At 38.6% G+C, this 22,414-nt stretch overlaps 1 protein-coding gene across 5 annotated transcripts in view; it reads right to left on the bottom strand.

Annotated features, from left to right (window-relative positions):
* Positions 1-22,414, bottom strand: part of KLHL32 (kelch like family member 32) — a 224,066-nt gene that overhangs the window by 190,237 nt on the left and 11,415 nt on the right. The gene's annotated exons all lie outside the window — the stretch shown is intronic.

Here is a 22,414-nt window from a genome sequence, read left to right as displayed (position 1 = left end):
AAATCCTCAAGGACTACCATTACTCTTACAAAATCCTCCAAAGCAAATAAAGTAAAAGTACAATGTATTCTGTTTTAAAAATGAGGAGCATGACAGATTATTTGCATATATTGAATCATGATGTTTTAGTTTGTATTATGAAATTCATTCCTTAAAATAATGTTACACTAAATATCAAAAGTTTCTTTATATAAGAATAAGGATAAGGTATCTAGTCACCCTCATCAATACAGCTGGAGACCTTGGGAACCAAATTAAAATATAATGTGTAAGTTCTTCCAGTCACATTAGCACACACCTTTTCAGCTCTTATTTTAATTTAATTTTTAGCTCCATCACTCCTCTATGAATAGAAACATAAAATGCATGGATCGGTTACACAGTCTTGTCAAAATAACCTAACCTGCAATTATAACATCCTGAGGTGCTTTTTAAAAATATTGCTATGAAAAATTTTTTATTAAGGAATTTCTTAAAGCTTTCACACCAGTTAAAATTAAAATAAATTATTCATCTTCATCTTTATAGATGACACAATGTAGATCTTGAGTGTTTTGCTAGTATAGAAATTATTTGTATGATAAATAACATATTACTTTATAATATGACAAAATCAACATGCTACTTATATGTAATTATTTTAATTAGAAAGTCCTGTATTAAAAAGTTCTTAATCCAATAGCAAATGACCATTCTCCAGTGACTAATTTTTGCCTTCTAGCAAATAGAAAATATGAGATTTAGAGTTACCAAATTTATGATCTAGATGTAATCCAGACTCCATTTTCAAATAGAGAAATGCTCTTACTTTTGAATTTTAATATATAGACTGTTCACTCATCAAATATGTGCTAAGCGCTTAATACATTTCCATTAATCATTGAACTAGATATCAGGAGTGACATAAAAAGATTAAAAATAGTTTCTGTCTTCAAAGAGCTTATAATCTTTGGCATAAATCAAAAAGCTTATAATCAAAGCATAACATCCACATTTGCAGTTACCCTAACAGTATAAGACATTCTGCATTTTCTTCTATCAAGAGAGGTACAAATTTTCCTCATTTTAAAATGTCTAAAATTGGAGGTGTATTTTAAATCACTATATACCTTAATGTGCTACTATTTTTTGCCTTGAAAAACCTGATGTGCTTCTTACATCTGCAAGAAACATTAGAACTGGGGAAACACTGTTGTTCAAGTGCCTACATATGGGCTAGGCGTATGTACATACATGTGCTAATACACTTAATTCTTACAACAATCGAACATTATAAGAATTAAATGAGTTTTTTTCCCAGAAGAAAAAGCAGAGGCTCAGCAAGCTGAAATGCTTAAGGTAAAACTGGTAGCTGCTGAAGCTGAGACTCAAACCCAGCTCTTACATTCTGCTGCACCACTTTATCCTACCAAAGGAAAGGCATGTGGGTTAGAATACTGGGTAAAGACCAATAGGGGAGCACTAAAGGATGGAGAGAAAGGAGAAAGCTTTCCAAATGAGAAGCACAACACACTCAAAGGTATGCAGACCTCCAAGCTATACTTTTGTAAAATGAGAAACCTGTACTACATGGAGATGCAGCATAGTATACAGGTAAGAAGAGTGGGTTCTGGGTTCTGGAAGAAGACTGTTGGAGGAATATTCTGGCTCCAATAGTGCTTACGTGACCTTCATGAAGTTACTACATTTCTCCACATCTCAATTTCCTAATTAGTAAAAGGGGTATAAAAATGAAACTTACTGATACGGTTTGGCTGTTTCTCCACCCAAATCTCATCTTGCATTCCCAAGTGTTGTGGGAAGGACCCAGTGAGAGGTAACTGAATCATGGGGGCAGGTCTTTCTCATGCTGTTCTCGTGATAGTGAATAAGTCTCATGAGATTTGATGGTTTTAAAAAGGGGAGATTCCCAGCACAAGCTCTCTTTGCTTGTATACCACCATATGAGACGTGTCTTTCACCTTCCACTATGATTATGAGGCCTCACCAGCCACGTGACATGGAACTGTAAGTCCAATAAACCTCCGTCTTTTGTAAATTGCCCAGACTTGGGTATATTTTTTGTTGTTATTGTTGTTTGAGACGGAGTCTTTCTCTGCAATCTTGGCTCACTGCAACCTCTGCCTCCCAGGTTCAAGCAATTCTCCTGCCTCAGCCTCCTGAGTAGCTGGGATTACAGGGGCCCACCACCACGCCCAGCTAATTTTTATATTTTTAGTAGAGACGGAATTTCACCATGTTGGCCAAGTTGGTCTCGAACTCCTGACCTCAGATGATCCGCCTGCCTCGGCCTCCCAAAGTGCTGGGATTACAGGCATGAGCCACCATGCCTGGCTTCGGGTATGTCTTTATCAGCAGTGTGAAAATGGACTAATACACTTACCAAACGGATTCCAGTTAAAAATGGCAGATTGAACACATATCCATTCAAATGTTTGCACTGAATGCAACTCACACCCTGATTTAAGGAAACATTAATTTAAAATATTTTTTTCATCTTTCTCTTGAGGAAATAACCTCACTGAAACTATAGTAAAGAGATGAAGAAACAACAATAAACTCCCAAGATCAAAGAGAACAAGAGAAGAAATTAAAAACATAAAACTTATTGAAGATAGAGAACAGAACAGATGGATGGATAATAACTGACTCAGCAGGAGACAAGAAAGGCAAATTCCAAACTGGCAATGGGCAATTCAAAGAAAAAACTCAATTTGCATCAAGGAATATATATCCAAAAGACTCAGGAACCAATGGTATGAGTATGAGGTTCATGCTGTGGACTGAGTGTGTCTCCCCCAAAATTCAAGTGTTCAAACTCTTATATCCAATGTGATGGTATTGGGAGGTGGAGCCTTTGGGAGGTAATTGGGTAAAGACAGTGGAGCACTCATGATGGGATCAGTGCTATTATAAGAAGAGACAAAACAGAGCTTGCTTCCTCTCTCATTTCCCCACAATGTGATGGTCATCTGTAAACTAGGAAGCAGGTCTTCCCCAGACATTGAATCTGGCAGCATCTTGATCTTTGACTTTCCAGGCTTCAGAATTGTGAGAAATATGTTTGTTGTTTAAGCTACCCAGTCTATGGTAGTTTGTTATTGTTATAACAGCCCAAGCTGGCTAAGACAGTTGACAATAGAAAAATTAGGAGAAAAAAATCTCTTTAAAAAGCAGTTTGAACTCCTAGGTCCCTTCCCCTATTCTGCACTACACAGTTACTGTCTGTCTCATCCCAGTGACAGAATGATATTTGCTCTCTGGAGAAAATAAAAGTATCTCTAGACTAGGGAATGCCAGGTTCAGTAGAGGGTAGAGGTGCCATCTGAAAAAGAGAGGGAAAGTTTACACAGAAAACGTGGAGCCCCTAAGCTTTCATGTTCCATTCAACTTCCAGGATGCCAGCAGCTAGATTTATATCATCCAGGGAAATTAGAAGATTACTCTCTGGAGAATATAACTAAGCCAACACCAAACCTAAGAAGTCTGACATCATAGGTTTCCCAAATAAATGGCTCAACCAGATCACTTTATGGGGTAATCGCTGCATAACAAGCCTGCCCATGTGCTCAGAGCTTCCAGCCAGCTTTTTTTTTCTCTTTAATATGAGTGAATATCCAAGCATCACCAAAATTTTGAAAAGAACAGAGAATTATCTAAGCAAAAAAAAAAAAAAAAATTGAAGGAAAGAAAACTAAAACAATTTTTTCCACTGTAGTTTTCCATATCCAAACAAATTATCAATTTTTTAAAGTCTAAAAATAGAATAAAGATGTTTCCAGACTTGCAAAGTACAAGCAATTATCTCCCAGGCATTGTTTCCCAGGAAGTTATTAGAGGATGTTTTCCACCTAAACAAGGGAGTACATATTGAGAAAAGGAAGACATGTGATTCAGGAGACCAAGGATTCAACACAAGAAACAGATGATAGGAATTCTCAGGTGATAGTGAAGGAAGTTCCCAAACTGCAATTATTAAAAACAGGCAAACTGGAGGAGTTCAGAAAGATCCAGAGAGACTTTGACCAGAAGGTGAAACAGAAAACCTAATGTGGTTTCTATCAATTTACAGCTAGAGGAGAGTTTGAGGATTGAATTGTTGATAAAAATATAAAAACATAAGCAAAAAAAAAAAAAAAAGACAACTATTAGTGAAAAACAAAAGTACTGCAGGAAAGGAAAAGTAATCATGGTTTGGTTATGTAACTAACATTTAGGTTGTCATAACCATATAAAAATGAAATAATGATCCAACCAAAGTATCAGTGTAACTAACTGAGAGAATGGAGGGATGGGAAGCCTGTATGTATGATGGGGTGATTTTAGGGAATGAGTGAAGAAAGCTAAATTTTCTTTTTTTTTTTTTTTTTTTTTTTTTTGAGATGGAATCTCACTCTGTCGCCCACACTGGAGTGCAGTGGTGCAATCTTGGCTCACTGCAACCTCCACCTCCCACATTCAAGCAATTCTCCTGCCTCAGCCTCCTGAGTAGCTTGGATTACAGTGATGTGCCACCACACTTGGCTAATTTTTGCATTTTTAGTACAAACAGGGTTTTGCCATGTTGATCAAGCTGGTCTTGAACTCCTAGCCTCAAGTGATCCTCCTGCCTCAGCCTCCCAAAGTGCTGGTATTACAGGCATGAGCCAACATGCCTGGCAAGAAAGCTAAATTTTCATCTTTTTTCATGGGAAACCAATCAACTCAAACATCAAAAACCAAGACTGGAAACATAAGCATGTTACTGAGAAATATGGAAGTAAATAACGTAAGTTCTCACATAAATTATTGATAGATTCTTGGAAATAATGTATAATGAATCAAATTTGAATCACCTGATGGGGTCTTATTGCCTGCTGCACAGACAAAACTAATTCACCAAGACAGCAGTATTGTGGTAGAGAAAGAGTTTAATTAATGTAGAGCTAGCCAAGTGAGAGGACAGGAGTTTATTACTCAAATCAGCCTCCCCAGGAACTCAGAGGCTAGGGTTTTTGTGGGTAAGTTGGCAGGCAGGGGACCAGGGAATGGGTGCTGCTGATTGGTTGGGGATGAAATCACAGGGTTGTGGAAAACAATCCTATGTGCTGGGACAGCCTCTGTGTGGGGGCCATAGGCCTGGCTGAGTCATGAGTCATGGGTCCTGGTGGAGTCAATTGGTCACCAGAATACAAAGGTCTGAAAAACATCTCAAAAGACCAATCTTAGGTTCTACAATAGTGATGTTATCTATGGGAACAACTGGGGAAGTCACAAATCTTGTGATCACCTTGTGATGATACATTTACTACAGTGCAGTAAACGATTATAGAAAGGCAAGCTGTGCTCACCTCTTTACAGAATTCAGGCCCCTCTCACAATCCTAATCTTGTGGGCTTTCATTAGTATTACAAAAGGTAGTTTCAGTCCCTGAACAAGGAAGCATCAGTTTTAGGGAGTAGCTATTATGATCCTTGCTTCAAAGTTAGACTTTAGCTAAATTCCTCCCATGGTTAGCTGGGCCTACACCTAGGAATAAGTGAGTCCAGCCAGCCTGTGAGGCTAGAAGCAAGATGGAGTCAGCCATCACAAATTTCTCTTGCTGTCATATTCTTCACAAAGGCAGTTTCAATTTTACCATAGGCTAATTCATAAAAACAAGAATTAAGTTCCTATGGCATATTTCTGGTCATAAAAAGTCACCAAACTTCTTTTAAAGAATGCTCAAAACACTTCTAATATTAAACAATGAAATGAATATGAGCTATACATACGTTTAAGAAACATTAATAAAAGCAAGTAAGATAATTATTTACCCAATTATTCCAGTTCAAGGTCTTGGGTGGCTGAAGCCCATCCTGGCAGCTCAGGGCAAAAGGCGGGAACCCATCCTGTGCAGGATGCCATCCCATCACAGGGTGCACTCACATACACACTCACTCATTCTGGGACAATGTAGACACACCAATGAACTGAATGTGCACATTTTTAGGATGTGGGGAGAGTCCAAAGTACCTGAAAAAAACCCATGCAGACATGGGGAGAATGTGCAAACTTCACACAGACAGTGGTCCCAGCTGGGAATCAATTTTTTTCTCTGATTGATATTGTAATGAAATGGCATTGAACAAAACAACGCTACTCCAGGACCTGCTGTTATCTAAAGAAACAGCTAAAAGAATTGAAAGCAGTTGCCTCTTCTATACTTCTACATAACAAGCCTTGTGGATTATTTGACTCTTTATATAACACTGGTAAAAATAAAAGCTAAATTTAAAAAATATATAAAACTTATCTCACAAGGTATACAATTTAATTAGCTAAATTATAACTAATGCAATTTATGAGACAATTAAATGAGACAATCCAAAGTACATATCAGTTTTGGTATGCATATTGCTCAATATTAATAGTGAGCAATTAATATTATCTTGATGATGATGGTAAGATGATGGTAGTGATGGCAAACACTAAGGTATCAGCAACTACCTTACCAGCGATGGCTAAGGTACAGGGTGTGGGGTGGCACAGTGCCCAACATGCCCCACATGGCCCAGTCTTCTTCGGAACCTATTTAAAATAGACCTAGAACCAACATACTGCTCACCTGACTCTGAGTATTAGTCGCAAACTTTCCTCCTGCTGCTGTCCCCTTATAGTACCCAACTTCTAGCCACAGACACTAGGTAAATGCAGCCCAAATTCATAATACTCCAGGAACAAGGTGTATAGGGCTGTTGACATCTCCTCTCATGCAGACAGCTCAGTTTGTTTCCTTTGCCTGAACCCAAGCTGGTCCTGGCTTCTTCCCTGTCCTACTCAACCTGTTGAAGTCTCCCTTATCATCAAACAGAGACCATGTGAGTCTGACTTATGTATATTTTTCCATTATTAATAATAAAATTTTAAATATCATGTTTTAAATTAGAAATTTAACCACTTTATGTTTAGATCAGGTCACAGTTCTAACCTAACTTATAAAACATCCAGAATTACATGTTTTGTGAGAAGTACTTTTTTTTTGTTCAAACAAAAGTACAAGGCTTTGTTTGAGTTTAAGAAATCAATGACAGCTATATGCACATGTCTACCCCCAAAATTGCATTTTCTCACTATCATCTCATGGGCTCTCAGATGTAAGAATGTCTTCTGTTGTGGAATCAAAGTAGAACAAGAGTAGTATGTGAAATGCCCTTGTCTTGTTACTAATATCAATGTCTATGGCAAAGAGGACAACCCTCAGCTATTCAACTAGTTATGTTAATTGGTGTGATGAACATGCTAATTCTCTCAGATAAAATATTTGGTTTTCCATGAAAATACATCTGGCCAGGTTGAATAACAAAGAATTTACTATAACTAGTCGTTCACTAACCATTCACTCATTCACTCACTCACTCAACTCATTCAATATTTAAATAGCACTTACCATACACCAGGAATGCATGTAAAGGAGTAAGATCAAAATGATGTTGTAAAGCAAAGTGTCTGGGTTTTTTTTTTAACGTGACAACTGATAAAAGCTATCACTTAGAGCATAATTTTCTTTTTTAAAAAGAGATGTAAGGTAGAAGAAAGAACGTGGGCATGAGGTGAAATTCCTTCAGCTGGGTTGAGCTTCATGTTAACTGACATCTTAACTATGAATTATAGGGGCAGGGATCACATCCCACTCTTCTCTGTGCTAGAATGAGCTATGTTCCTGGAACACTTACTAATAAATGTATTGTTTAGACATTGTTCTTATTTAGAGAGCTAATGGTTTTTTTTGTTTTTTTTTTTTTTTACCACAAATGTAGAAATTTCAGACACCTCCAAAAACACTTGCCTCTGTCATTAAAAATGTGCTTCTAAGTGTTTTACAGAATATGCACATAATTCTAACAACTTTGAGATATCAAGACCCAAAAGAAATCAAAATTTCATTTTAATTTTTAAATTAATATCACTTTAAAATCTTGGCTTTGAAAAATACACTGTGGCTCAGTTTTAAGACAATATTACATTGTCCTGCTTTTTACAGAGTAACTGAACAGCAAGATGAGGCACTTTGAAAATATAATGAGCACTCAAAACACTAGCCATAATTTTACTATTAAAAAAGAAAAAAACAATATTGATTTAAGTAAAAAATTTTAAAGTCAGTATATTTATTTCCAGTTATTAGTGGCAAACCATTTACCTACTGAATTTCCTTTCCTTAGTTTTACTACCACTAAATACCTTTGCGAAATATTAAAATTTAGGAGGGGAAAAAAAGAGAGAAAAGTTACGCTTTCAGAATCACAGTACCTATTACACTATGAATATTTAAACAATGCAAAATCATTAATCTCACCAAGGAACTCTGAAGATATGATCTTATGAAAGTAAATAAGAGATGTCATTAATAATCTGTACAACCCTACCGTGAGTCAGTCAAATGGAAAATATTCACAATTTAAAAAAAAAAAAATGAGATTACCAAATACTTACTCAGTCAACATTACACAAAAGGATGGTGGCAAGTCTACACCTGTGGAAAGAAAGGCTGGTAGGGGAAGATGGCGGCAACATTAGAAATGAACCCAGAGGCACTGGATCTGGGTAAATGAACAATGATAACAAGTGTGAACAAATGTGAAGGATGGCAAAAAGAATTGCATGAAGAGAAAACTGACTAACTAGAATATGGGGCTATGGAGACTCAATTTAAATGAAGTAAAATGCATGAGGATTTTAGAAAGACTCATCCATTTGAAAAGTTATTAATTCCTACTATGTGCCATTACCTTCAGAAGACACAGTTTAAAACAAGACATGCAATGTCCCTATTTTCACAGAACTTACATTCTAAGAAGAATAAACAGTAAATAGACAAACAAGAAAACACTGGATAACAATGGCTGCTAAAATGCACAAAACATCGTGATGTGATTGAGTCAACAGGTGTTTACTGAGTTGTCAGGGAAAGCCTCTGAAGAAATGAAATTAATCTAAAATCTTACTTATGCAAATATCAAAATAACAAAAAAGATTCTAAAGTCGGAGATAAGAAAGCTTTCTACATTATGTTTTGTAATTTCAGAAATGTTTGAATTGCTACATGACTTTTTCGCATGAGTCATAAAAAGAGGAGGAGAGTGGAGTATGTTTTCTTGGCTCAGTCAATAGGCTTGGGTGAGCTCGAGAAGTGGGAGGATAAATCTCAGAGAGAATTGCGTGGGGGAGGTGGAGGGGAAAAAGGCTGTCAAATCCATCACAGTGACTGAAGTCAAATCCTTCCTTCATCAATCCTAATTTTCCTAATGCACAAAATCTATGATCACATAATGTTATTTTTTTAAAAAGTGTATTCTTGAACCAAGATATTATTGCCCTTTGTGATATCCTGTACTTAAAACTGCTAAATACTATTAGTGAAAATAAAACCATCATGTTTATTTCATGAAGAAACAGACTCAAAGTATATCCTATGATTTCAATAATTGTGTATCACACACAAAAAAATAGACTTGCCCACATAAGGACACATCTACATCACAAAATTTTTCTGTAGGTCTCAGGAATCATCTGATGTCTTGGTTGAATTTTTTATCCACATTATTAAAAACGAAAATATTTGGTCTCTCTGGAGAAATGTCTAGGAATACCAACTATGATGATCTACCAAGCAGAGGATATGAACCAAACCTCAAGTTTGACGTACAAGGTGAAATAACTTTCCCAAGATCACCAGTCTAATAAGTGGTAGAACCAGGATTGGAATTCAGGTAAGTCTGACTAAAATTCACACCCCTCATTGTGCCTCTAGCATTAGTAACACAGAATAACTAGACTTCAAGGATTTTCCAGAGAGCAAAAATTCTCACAATTGCCCAGTAACCTCTAAGTAACCTACAATAGACAATTTTCTGAAAAATGTTCATTTCTTTTCTGGATCCTCTAAAATCTAGCCTTGGATTCCAGAAAGGCATTTAGCAAAACCAAACGTTTAGGAGCATCATACAATTCATTTCTTTACGCCAAGACCAGAAAGAAGTCCCTCTCAAGGACTCTCTGAAAAGGACACTGTGTAGTATCCTTTTGACATAAGATAAGAGTGCAAACTTTGTAATCAAACTGCCTAGTTTCAAATCCCCAGCCACTACCAGTATGACCCTGGACAAGTATTTAATTCCTCTCTGCCTCAGTTTCTTCATGCTATAAAATGTGATTAATATAATACTACTTACCTCACAGCATGTTTATAAGAGTTTAATGAGTCAATATAATTACTAAGAACAATGCAAAGAGCACAAAATCTGTGAAAGTGTTAGTTTTAATCATTATTATGCCAGAGTACCAAAGGCAATATACCTTCCCATCTGTACTCCCAAATTACCATCTCTGTATATATTGAGGTATGCCATCAATAAAAGCATCAGAGAAGTGATGTGATAACCCTGTAAAGATGCTTGGAAGACATTGCTCATGACATTAATCACACAGTGTCCTTTTCATGAGACAGGACAAAAAAATCCCTTTTTTGAGAGGGATTTATTTTTGGTCTTAGTATAAAGAAATAAATTGTATTGATGCTCCTAACATGTGGTTGTGTCTTATTTATGTTAAAATAAAAACTTTAGACAAATTAAATATAACAGAGTTTATCTGAACAATGAACAATTCATGAATTGGGCATCACTTGGAACCAGAGGAGGTTCAGAGAACTCAGCTGTGTGGTGTGAGCTGCAGGCTTACACAGGCTGAATGCAGAAGCAAAACTAAGAAATTACTTGATTGGCTACAGTTAGGTGTTTGCCTTATTTGGATATGATTGGTGGAAAGTCCCTAGTTAGTGGTTAGTTGATGATTTCAGCTGGTTATGTTTGTTTCCTTTTACTATTAACACTGGTTTCATTTACTTAGATAGGAACCCAAGGTGCTGGAGCCATGTCAGCCTAATGGCCTCCCGAATACATTTCTTTTAACATTTACAAATGCTTTAAATCAAGAAAGTAATCAAGCTGGTTTTTTCACAATGACTACTAAGGAAGTTTAGAATTAAATATGTGCCCACTCTTAATAAGCATATAGAACCCAATATTTTTCTACAATTCACAGCTCATTTTATGGCCATTCCCTTTGTTTTTTCTTTTACCAATCATTTCTCATTGCTTAACCCTTACACTTTTTTCCCCCTAAGTAACGAGGGTATAAAACAATCAGCCAATCCAGAGGAATAGTAAAGGGAAAGATGGGAATATATGAACTGTTATCTCATTAGGATCTACTTTAGGGTCTAGTTGGAGCAGGATTGGCACAAATGGCAAAAACATAAGATAAAAATTACAAATTCAGAAGTGGCCTGCCACTACCGTGCTTTCTCCCATACTTTGTCCAATTATCAATATTATAAAATAATTATCCAGGCCCCTGTTCCTCACTAAACAATTACAATAATTCCTCACAAAACAATTACAATAATTCCTAGCTCATAGCAGTGAAGTGACAGATTCTTGACTTAAGAATCAACAAGTAATTATTTAGTGGTCACCATATCCAGGCACTTCTAGGTTCTTGGGACATATCAGTGAACAGAACAGACAAAATGCCTGCCCTGTAGAGCTAACTTTCTACACAAGAAGACAGATAAACAATAAACATGGCAAATAAGTAAGTGATATGGTGTGCCACATGATAATAAGTGCTTTAAAAAACTGAGCAACATAAATGGGATCCAGATGAAGGATTCATGTTAAAAAATTCTTTTACCAGAAACTGAAAATAGATATTATATATCTATTCTTAATGGTTAGATTGGTCTAAAAGCAGATATCACTTAAAACAAAATATTTAAAATATTTTTTCCTAAATAAACTCATATTTTAAATATCTAAAAGCTTACTAATCCTGTTGATACTTCTTTAGTAAAGTGAACATTTTTCCGTGAAACAAGATGAATCTCATCTTGTCATTCGTGTAAACCCTTATATCCCAGCTATTTAAGTAAAAGCTAAGACCCCAGAAAACGTTAAAAACTATCCTTGTATGGCCTTATACCCCACACCCATAACTGCAGAAACTTCAACTACACAAGGAAGACCAGACCCTCAGTTCCAAGGTTTGTCTCACTAACTCTCAAAACCATAATCACCCTGTCAGCTTCCACATTCTCATTATTCCACACTGTCCAACAATGCCAGCCTCTGAATCTACTGATGTAGACAACCAAAGGGGCCCAGGTTCATGCCAAAAGCACTGAACATGGCTCTAAAGCCTGTGACTCCCCCGGGAAGCCACCACCCACTTCTCTGAAGAAGACACTGCCCAAGAATGCCATTTCCTACAATGACCAAAATTTTAAGTGCCAGTGCTGCCCAACTCACCAATGTTGTGCACTCAGGATCCCGTAGGGGTTTCAGTAAAACAGTGCTTAAAATTTTTTTTCCTACCCTTTTTAAAGCACCCCTCTCTTTCTAGGACTTGGTCTTGAGTCTGAGTAGACTTGGGCAAAGGGACAATTGAGTGGTAGGCACTGTGCTGCACTTGGAAACAAAACTTTTGCTCTGACACTGGCCCATTGGGCTAGAACTAAGTGTGTGCACCTTTATTCTCTCCACAAGGTCTGTGATCTCTGAAAGGGCCTGCCCCACAGGCATGCCCCAATCTTAGGGTACAGGCTGGGATTTCTGCTCTAAGGGAGTTGGATGTGGTTTTCCAACTCTTCAAAAGAAGCATGGTTTTGAGTTATGTGGCATCATGGTAAGCAACAGACAGTGTTAGCATTATCCCTGCCATGCATGATCCACAATTAGCATAAAGGGCTGGCACAGCCATGTGCTAGGATTAAATGATGATGTTTAAAAACAACAATAAATAAAAATGAAGTAATGGAAGCTGCATCCAACCTCTCAAGGAAATGCTTCTCAAATTAAAACAAAAATATTTTAAGTAGTTCATGACAAGAGACCTAGAAATTCAACACAGCACATTGGAATTATCTCATAAATGGCAGAAGTCATACGCTTTAATCATCTATAAAAATAAAGAGTTGTCAAAGTCATGTTATATTCTTAGAATTATAAATGTAAGAGTAAAGATGATCATTCCTCCAATAAAGAAAAGCTCTGTAAGTCCATGAAAAGCTCTTTTCCTTCCTACCACTGTTTATTCTTCGATGAAGAGTAGATTCAGAAGATTCCACCAAAGAAGACAGTATTTCTTTTATTTTCCCAAGTACAGCAAGGCTGTGGTATACAGTTTACCGTCACTTCACAGATTTGGAAAGTGTTGTGAAGTCACCAACAAATTTCGTCTTCTAACCTCACAACTTATTACTCATGTAACTTGAACAAGTAATATAGCCTTTCTGAGCCAACATTTATTTCTCCATTAAGACAGAGGTAAACCTACATCCCCCACAATACTTCTGTTAAGACTAAATGACATGATGAGTTTGCAAGTACTTCCTAAACTATGAAGTACAATATGAACATACAGCATTATCAAACTCATTCTACTCCCATGGCAGATGGGGCCATGGTAGTAGAATATTAAGTTATTAAGTTACGTTAACGACTTGAGAAATCTAATAAAACTAATTTGTTCCCCACAAACAGCATTCATTAGAACCATATTACATAGGTCTATTGTAAAGAAACTTAAAAACAACTGTTTAAACTAGAGGAAGTCCATCATCCTTGCATAGCATTTTAAGCCAGAATATCTGAATAAAACAAGAACAAATATTTTATTCTTGCCTAGGCTCTTTTAGATAGTGCCTTTTATTCTGATACCTTGAATTCATGCATGCCTCATAGGTAACATTTTAAATTATTTAAACACCAGTTAATATTACTGGTGTCAGCATGATCAGTAATTACAGTCTTAATAATCACAGGCATCTAATTCCAGCTGCTCCCATCTTTGATATAACGATGAGCAACAGCCTGGAGGACAAGAACTGACAGGGAACGAATACAGCTGGGGGTCAAATTAATGCTGGTGGTGAACTAGCTTTCAGTGAGAGGCACATGCTGAAAAATGAGACCACGGGTTGAGAAGGAATTAATGTCCTGAGAGTTTTGTACAAAATAAAATATTTTCTGAACATGAGAACAGCTTTTGAATCTAGATCTGAAGAAGCTGGCTAAATAAATCATACCTCCAACAACCTTCTTTTCAGTAATTATAAAAAGAATGCATCTGCACACTCGTTCCCCTGCCAGATACGACTTTTCCCTTCCCCAGATGGCTGGGGCAAGTGTCTGTGCATATGGCAAAAGAAAAAAGCAGGAAGCTCAAAGTGTTTAACTGGAAAAGGAAGCAGTGAAGGCTTATGAAATGTGTTTGTGCGAGGCACTACAGGGCCGCAAAGCGAAAGAAGAGCAACCAGTAAAGACGAGACCTCGGAGACCTGGGTCCTGGTCCCGGCTCTGCTACTAAGGGTTTCGCTGGCCAAGCCAGTTTGTTTCCCTGGGCTTCTGCTTTCTCATACAAAATGTGGAGGAAACCAATTAAATCAGTTTGTGGGAGAGTTCTTTACAGCTGATGTGAAGTTATCCAACATCGGGGGTCAGCAGTAATAAGTAAAACAGGTGTCAGCCTGTGTGTGGGTGAGAAATCTCCTTGGTAGAACAGTATAAAGTTCTTTTTACTTCTTCTTGGAAATAGAAGTAAATATCATATTACCATACAGGTCTTATGAATGACACCAAGAGACCAACCCTTTAAGAGCTGGTTCTAGAGGAATATGAACTCTGCATTTACCATAAGCCAAATCCATTTTGAGGAAAAGAATAATGGCCCTCTCACAGTCCTTTACCCCAGGATAGGTGTTTAGAATGTATGTGTGTATGTATAGGCATGTGTGTGTATGTATGTGTATATATGTGTGTGCATGTGTCTATATGCTGGTATGTGTATGTGTGTATATGTATGTGCATATGTGTGTGTATGTACTCTGTGTGTGTGTGTGTGTGTGTGTGTGTGTGTAGAGGGAGCATGAACAATCCATCTCATTTCTCTTTTCTCTTTTAGCCTACAGTCCCTCCTCTAAATCTCTAGCCCTGAGTGCTTAATTTAATTTTTAACCATGGCATGTGGGCAAGAGAGAGGTGAAACAGGTTGCTACACATTACTCAGGCTTGATCGAAAGCCATTCTGCCATAAGGAGTGATTCTCTGCAGAATGAGGACAATAAAAAACTAGATATGGAGGTAGAAAGGGAGGTGGTGGCATCAGAATAACCTGGGGAAAGTCTTTTTCAATCTCTCTATGCTTCCTCCCCTCTCTCTTCTTCCTTGAGAATCAAATATGACCCTGCAGGGATATTCTGAATCACACACACACACACACGCACACACACACACACACACACACGCACACACACCACAGCTGTAGCAAGTCATTGCTACTGATTTCCTGAAGTGGGATAAAAGATTGAGGATTTCAATGCTAATGTCCTTTCCAGCCTTAACACTTTAAAACATAGCTTCTGTCATTCATATACTTTCAAATTAAGAAAACACACATAAGATAACCAGAGAACAACAAAAGGCAACTCTCCACAGCTAAATGGCAGATTAGATGATGTCTAGAACAAGGGAAATTATTGCATGGTAGAGCTAATCAGGAATGGTTTCATGGAGGAAATGGGTATTGAGCACAGATGGCTTGATGCACAGATTTTGGACTGAGATTGAGGTGAAGAAGCATGCTGGGCATCTGGTAGGTGCGAGGTGGCAGGAGTAGCTGGAAAGGACGGTGAGGGGGACAGCAGTAGTACAGGGGCAGCACCAGTCTGGGCTGACCCAGACAAGTGGGGCCAGCAGATCTTGGGCTGCAAAAGGCAGTGAAGCCCAAGCTAACAAACAGTGACTGTGGAGTAACCGCTGGCTGTAAAGCAGGAGAATGTTAGAGCAACACATGTGCTTCAGGGAACTCTTTCAGATCATGGCCCAGGATAGTTAAGAACAGAGGGTTCTAATGGGGTTCCATAAACAGACCTTACCTAAGTTACTATATATACAGTACATATGCCAATCTTTTTGTGCATTCTTTCTCTGAGACCACATTCATACATGCATTTTGCATAGGAATAAGGATCTGGACCATTTATTTGATTCTCAAAAAGTTATGGGACAACCACTTCCTGCACCTGACCCCCCATCCCAATTACACAGAAACAGAGAAAAAGTAAGAGGTCAGAGGAAAGTGTTCCAAATTGTTCTTGGGGGTCTTCTCATTGCTTAGATGGAACAGATCAGTAAAGGATAAATCAGAGAAAAAAAGCAGCTATGTGACACCAACCCAGGTGATCCTTGTGCAGCAGAGAACTCCACAGAGGCTCCTGAGAGGATGCTTTCTCAGGCTTACTTATTCAAGAGTTAGTGTAAGAGGGGCTTTCGTGGATTACATGAAGTTGACTACAACATCTCGTCTTACCTCGATTGTTTTTTGGTTATCACATCATATCAAACCTCTTCTGCTTAATAAAATCAATGCTTCTCAGAGCTATCATTTCATTTGACTAAAATGTAAGTCACTCAGGAAACTTATTTAAGAATTAAATCAGATTAAGTATGGCTAATTCTTAATGGGAATAACAGGTTTTTCAGAAAATACATGATAAGTAAGAATCATGATATCTCTTAAATCAAATATCAAAATGAATGTTTGTTTCACCACTTCCTAGAGAGAAGCCTTAGTATTTGATAAGAATATTTCTCAAAGTTAATATTTTTGAAACCAGTGTCAACCCAGGTGGAAAGAACAAAATATACCTTTTTCACTATCTTTATTAAAGTAGTGCTGACTTGAACATGCGAATCATAGAAGTTGTAACTTTTAAAGCATTTTCAAGGAAATTTATTTTTTAAAATTTCAACCTTGTAAACAAACCCTTGAAAAGACTTGAAAAATTGTTTACAAAAGTACAAAGGAAGAATTAATGGCTAAGAAAGGGTAATGAGCTATCAGTGCCACTCTACAGTAAATCCTAAGGTGTTAATTATCTGATTTCCAGGACTATGCACTTCACGTTTCTATTTTTGATTTGTACACTTCACATCATCTATTACGCTTTCCATTCTCTGAATTCCAACAATTTGTGCCTGTGTTAGTGATGCTTACCTTATGCCTACATCACAATTATGGGTGTATCATTGTTATATCCTTTCTCTCTGCTGTTCTATGAATGTATTCAGGGCATGAAGCGCCTCTCACCTCACTTCTATATACAGCATCCAATAAAGTCTGCTAAATGAATGAGTATACAGCATTTAGAGAGTAGGTACGAATCTTACTACAAAGTCTGGTGTGCAAGAAACTGTTCATTTGCCTGTTTTCTGTAGCTCGGCTTATTATCTGTTCTACCAGTTGGGAAGCTCTGCCTTCTTGGGGCTGCTTAAGCAGGGCTATAGTATGGTTCTGGGATTTAATGCAGTGGCATAGTAATGAGGTCTGGGCTGCAGGCTGCCTTTGGTCTCTGAGTCACCACGCATGCTTTATCTTGACCAACATCAAATTCAGTTGCCACTTTCACTCCTCTACATTTTGGATATCAGCAGCATTCCGCATCAGTAAATGCTCTTTCCTTCAATCACACCACTGCATTGGCTTCTAGGATTCCAGTCTCTCCTGGTTTTCTTCCTTCCTCTCTGGCTACACTTGTTTTTTTCTCCTTTTTGCTTATCCCTTTCTATCTAATCATTAAGAGCTACAGTTCCTTGAGATTTAATTGATCTATTCTATCCCTAGGCAATTTCAATCTCAATCAAAAATCATATTATGGGTCCAATGTTTTCTATGACCTCCAAACATACAATAATCTATTTGATATCTTCATTTCAACATCCTAAAGACAGCTCAAATTTAATATTGCCATAACCACACAGTTGTATGGATTAGTACTATAACCCATACAAATGGCACCAACATTAATGCAGTTATATGGAATGTTACCTTCACACTTGCAGTTGTATACAATGACACCACCTCCACCTACGCACATGTAGGAGTCATCAGGTTTCTCTTCCCTCACCCTCAATATTCAATCCAGCACCAGGCCCTGAAAATTTTACCTCCTGAGCTGTCCTTCGTCAATTTCTCTCCTTCTCTATTGCCACCTCCCTAGGCTAAGCTATTTCTATGACCTTTGATCTGAACCAGATCAATGGACTCCAGTGCCCTCCTATTCTGATTACTGTTCCCCTGTAATCAGATCTCATCTTAGCCTTCCAGTTCCTGCCACTTCATCATTACAATCATTCCTCAATGGCTTCTCAGCATTTCTGATAAAGACAGGTATCTTTATAGGACTGCATGCAGTCCTTCTCTACCCGTCCTCCAGCATATTTACCCCTTCACTGCCCTTGGCTCTCTGCACCCCACTGTACCTTGTTGACACTGTGTTTCCTCCTAGGATTTTTTCCCATTACTTGAAACACTCTCCAACCTCTCCCTTTTGCCTCACTGACGCCTCACGTCCTTCAAACCCCCTTAGGGAAGGCTTCCTCATCAACCTCCAGAGCAGGTCAAAGTTCCCCACTTTATACTTTTAACAATGCCATGAACCTCTCCTCCTCAGCATTTATTTCTATTGTAATCTCACTCTTAATTGTGAGATCATGTGATAAATGCTTCCACTAGAGTGTCAGCTCAGAGATGACAAGTTCCTGACTGTCTTCCTCGCCACTGACTCATCAGCCTTTAGCATAATGCCTGACACTTGAGATGCCCAGTAACTGTGTGCTGAATAAGCATTCTTTACAGAGTAAAACAGTATTACTGAGAAAACTGGCAATGCTTTTACAAGCAAAAACACCAATGGCAGCTTTAAGAAGCAATAACAACACAGAATACATCGGTGTTTTCTAACTTTCATCCTGCAATGACAGAATGGCAGGAAGAGGAGAGGGGCGGGTCATGCAAGCCAATAAGGTGTGGCCCATGTCTCATAGCTGTTTGCTAGCTTTAGAGACTGAGTAATGGAAAATGTAGATGGTGGTCAAAAAAGACTGCCTACATTCACATTACCCTACACTCATAGAGCAGTAATCCTGGGAAGAAAGGCCTGCTGTCCTCAGTGAAAGGGGAGCAGCCATTAGCTTCCTGGGCCCTTGCAGTTCACTTTAGAAGATCATAATAGTCAACAACAAAAACGTACTGGGTGCTGACTGTGTCAGGCACTAGACAATGAAACTTACGTACATCATTGCATGTGGGTCACATGATTATACTGCAGGGTGGGTGCAACTGTCCCCAGAGCACAATACTGGGTTTCAAAGAAATAAGTAACTTTCCCAAGACCAAATAACTCATATATGAAAGAACCGGGATTCAAGCTTAGGCTCGTCTATTTCCAAATCCATTCCATCTATGTATGCCCTGCTGCTGCTGCTGTTGCTGCTGCTGCTGCTGCTGCTGCTACTGCTGCTGCAGGAAGAAAGAAAGGAAGCTACAAGCAGCCAAAGCCCACTGGCTGTGGAGGAGGCCAGTGGCTGGTGAACAGTGTGGTCCACAGGCAGCCTTAACACCACTGGTCATCAGGGAGGACCAGAGCAGTCAGAGGCAGCAACAGCAGCACAGAGAATGCTGATGTGGTATCTACAGGACACGAAAAGCATGTGGGAAGGTGGAGCCCAGAAGAGAAGGTGTCCACTGTGGGGCCCAGCCCTGCCCCAGGACCACCTGGCCAGGGACCCCAGGACCCTCTGGCAGGGAACAATAGGGAACCTAGTGGAACTGAAGTCTGGTCCTGATGCTGGTGAGCCTGAACCACACGTTTGTTTCTTTTTTCCACTATGGAATTATCTTGTAACTATAACTTCACTATGCTGGTGGCCAGAGACACCCTTGGTAAATATACAGCAAATTTGGAGCTGTGATGCTTTGAGAATAACAGACTCAGGAAAACATATACAGATAAGTTACTGGATTTCTTCAAATAGTCAACTCCTAGGGGCTTTAAGGGTTTTTCTGTTTGTTTGTTTTAAATTATTCATTACTTGACAAAGAGGCTTAGGAATCAGAAATACATAACACTAAAGGTTGTCAAGGAATCAGTATTTCCTGAGAGTGTGGTTATTTACAGAGTCTGAGAAAGAGACACAGTTCACATTGGGAAGAATTAGAAGGCAGGTGGAGAAATGCTTTTTGAGACCAATCAAGCTGTGGGTATTCAAGGGTTGCCAGAAGTTTTTAGAAAGAAGAGTGACATGATGGAAGCCACATCTCTAAAGATATTAGTGACAGCAGTCCCTATGAAGGGATGGAAGGATAAAGAAAGTGGCACAGAGAAGCTGCAAGGAAGCTGAAGGCAGAAGGGCAGCTGTGAGGAGCGAGGGTAGAGGAGGACACAGGAGGAAGTGGAAGGAGAGGCTGAGAGCTCCTGATGACTGAATATTGAGGCAGGAGTACACATTGATTCCATGTTCTCCTCCATAACTGAATGAAGAAATCATGGAATCATTCATGAATAGAAAACGTGTGAGGAGTCAGCTCATCTCCCTGAGGGGGACAGGGCAGTGGAGGCGCGCCCAGAGAACCTCAGGATTGTTGCCTGACAGACACACATGGATGGAGCACAGGCACCCCTATATCTCTCTCCCATTTCTGTCCAATTTCCCCATGTCCTGACACTAGTTATCTGCAAATAAGTTCACACACACACAAGAAATATGGTAATATCCAAATTTAACATAAATATTCAGCTCCTTCATCTTTTGGACCACACATGCTAAGCACTAAGCAAATAAGACAAATATGCCAATGTCTAGAAAAGGCCAATATATAGACGTAGAAGCACACCAGAGGTTTCCCATGACGGAGAGGGGGTGGGGAATAACTGCAAATGGGCATGAGGGAACATTTTGGGGTGACAGAAATGTTCTAAAACTGGATTGTGTTAGTGGCTACAGAACACTATACATTTGCTACAAACTACTGAACTGTACACACTTACAATGGGTGAACTTTAATGATATGTAAGTTTTTCCTCAGTAAAACTGGTTTTTTTTTAATCGATAAGAGCTGTGGGGAAAGAAAATACAGGGTAAGATGAATTGAGAGTGAAGGGGTTGGGGTGGTGGGCAGGTTGCAATTTTAAGCACAGTGATCACAATGGACTTCATTGAGAAAGTGACATTTGAGCAAAACCTGAAGGAGGTAAGACGGTGGGCCTGGGGGTAGGCAGGAGGCAGGGCATTCCAGGCCGAGGGTATTACCAACGGTGAGACACCAGTTCTAAGGCAGGAATGGGCAAGGCAATGGGAGATAAGAGAGGGATAGATGGTATACAGGGTCTGGTTCTTGGGATGGAAGCTGCTGCAGTTTTAGGCAAAGAAGTACAGCCTCATTCATGTTTTAAAACAAAATTTTTGGCTGCTGTGTTGAGAAGAGTCTATAGGAGGCAAAGAAGACCTTCTGGGGATCTGCTGCAATGATTTAAGCAGCAGGTAATGTTGACTGGGACAAGAATGGTAGTGGGAAGTGGTGACATATGGTCAGATTCTGGGTATACTTTGAAGGTAGAGCCAACAGAATTTCCTGACTGTTTGGATGTAAGTTGTGAGAGGAAGAAGCTAAGGATGTTTCCAAGGTTTGGGTGCTGAACAACCAAAAATGGAGAGGCTCTGGATGAGGTAGCCTTGAAGGAAAAAAAATTGTAAAGCATGTATAGGGAACTATGCTACTGTGTTCTATGTGCCAAATCATTTCACATTCTTTGGTTGACTTTTTAAAAGGCTTCCTTCACTATAAGGTAGGTTTCCTTCCAATACATTCATTAGTTAAGATACTTTAGAGAAATGAACGGCCATGCAAAATGTAGACATGTCTATTAAAAATCCTGATTCTTAGCATTCTTTATCCTTAGTCATTGGATTGTGGAATATCTCATTTTCTTATAATTTCTTAATTATATTTCTAGTGACATTAGACTTAGCCTGCCTATAAAGGTCCTACTGCTGGCCCCAGCTGACCAACAAAAAGTACAGTGACACCAAAGGCGGTCAGTCACTCCTGAGTGATTCTCTTAAAGGGATAGGCTGAGCTGAGAAAAGGCCCAATCAATGTTGGGATACAGTAATAAAATCCACGTCCTATCACAGAGCAAATTCAAGAAGCACCACATAGAAGGACCAAAATTCAAGGCCAATCTCTCTTAAGATTTATTTCTCCTTAGGAGAAACTGTGAAGACATGGAGTAGAAAAAGGTCATATTATTGTATAGAGATTTAAATAAATATGTACTGTCATTTCCTGATGTAAAATAGAGATTTTCCTTTCTTTTAATTCTAAATTTACATATATTTGGTTCCTTCTTATTTATTCTGCACATTTGGTCACTGGACTTCTCTATGCAGTCATTATCATTAATACACAAGTTAGAAATACACATTAGACTCAGCAGCTGTGCCCAAGGCTATTACTCCCTATAATTTGGCACAGATGGCCAAAAAGATGATTT

This window comes from Hylobates moloch, unplaced genomic scaffold, assembly GCF_009828535.3.
Source record: "Hylobates moloch isolate HMO894 unplaced genomic scaffold, HMol_V3 SCAFFOLD_2, whole genome shotgun sequence".
NCBI lineage: Eukaryota > Metazoa > Chordata > Mammalia > Primates > Hylobatidae > Hylobates > Hylobates moloch.
The sequence above is the reverse complement of the archived record's forward strand: the minus strand, read 5'-3'. Positions and strand labels throughout refer to the sequence as shown.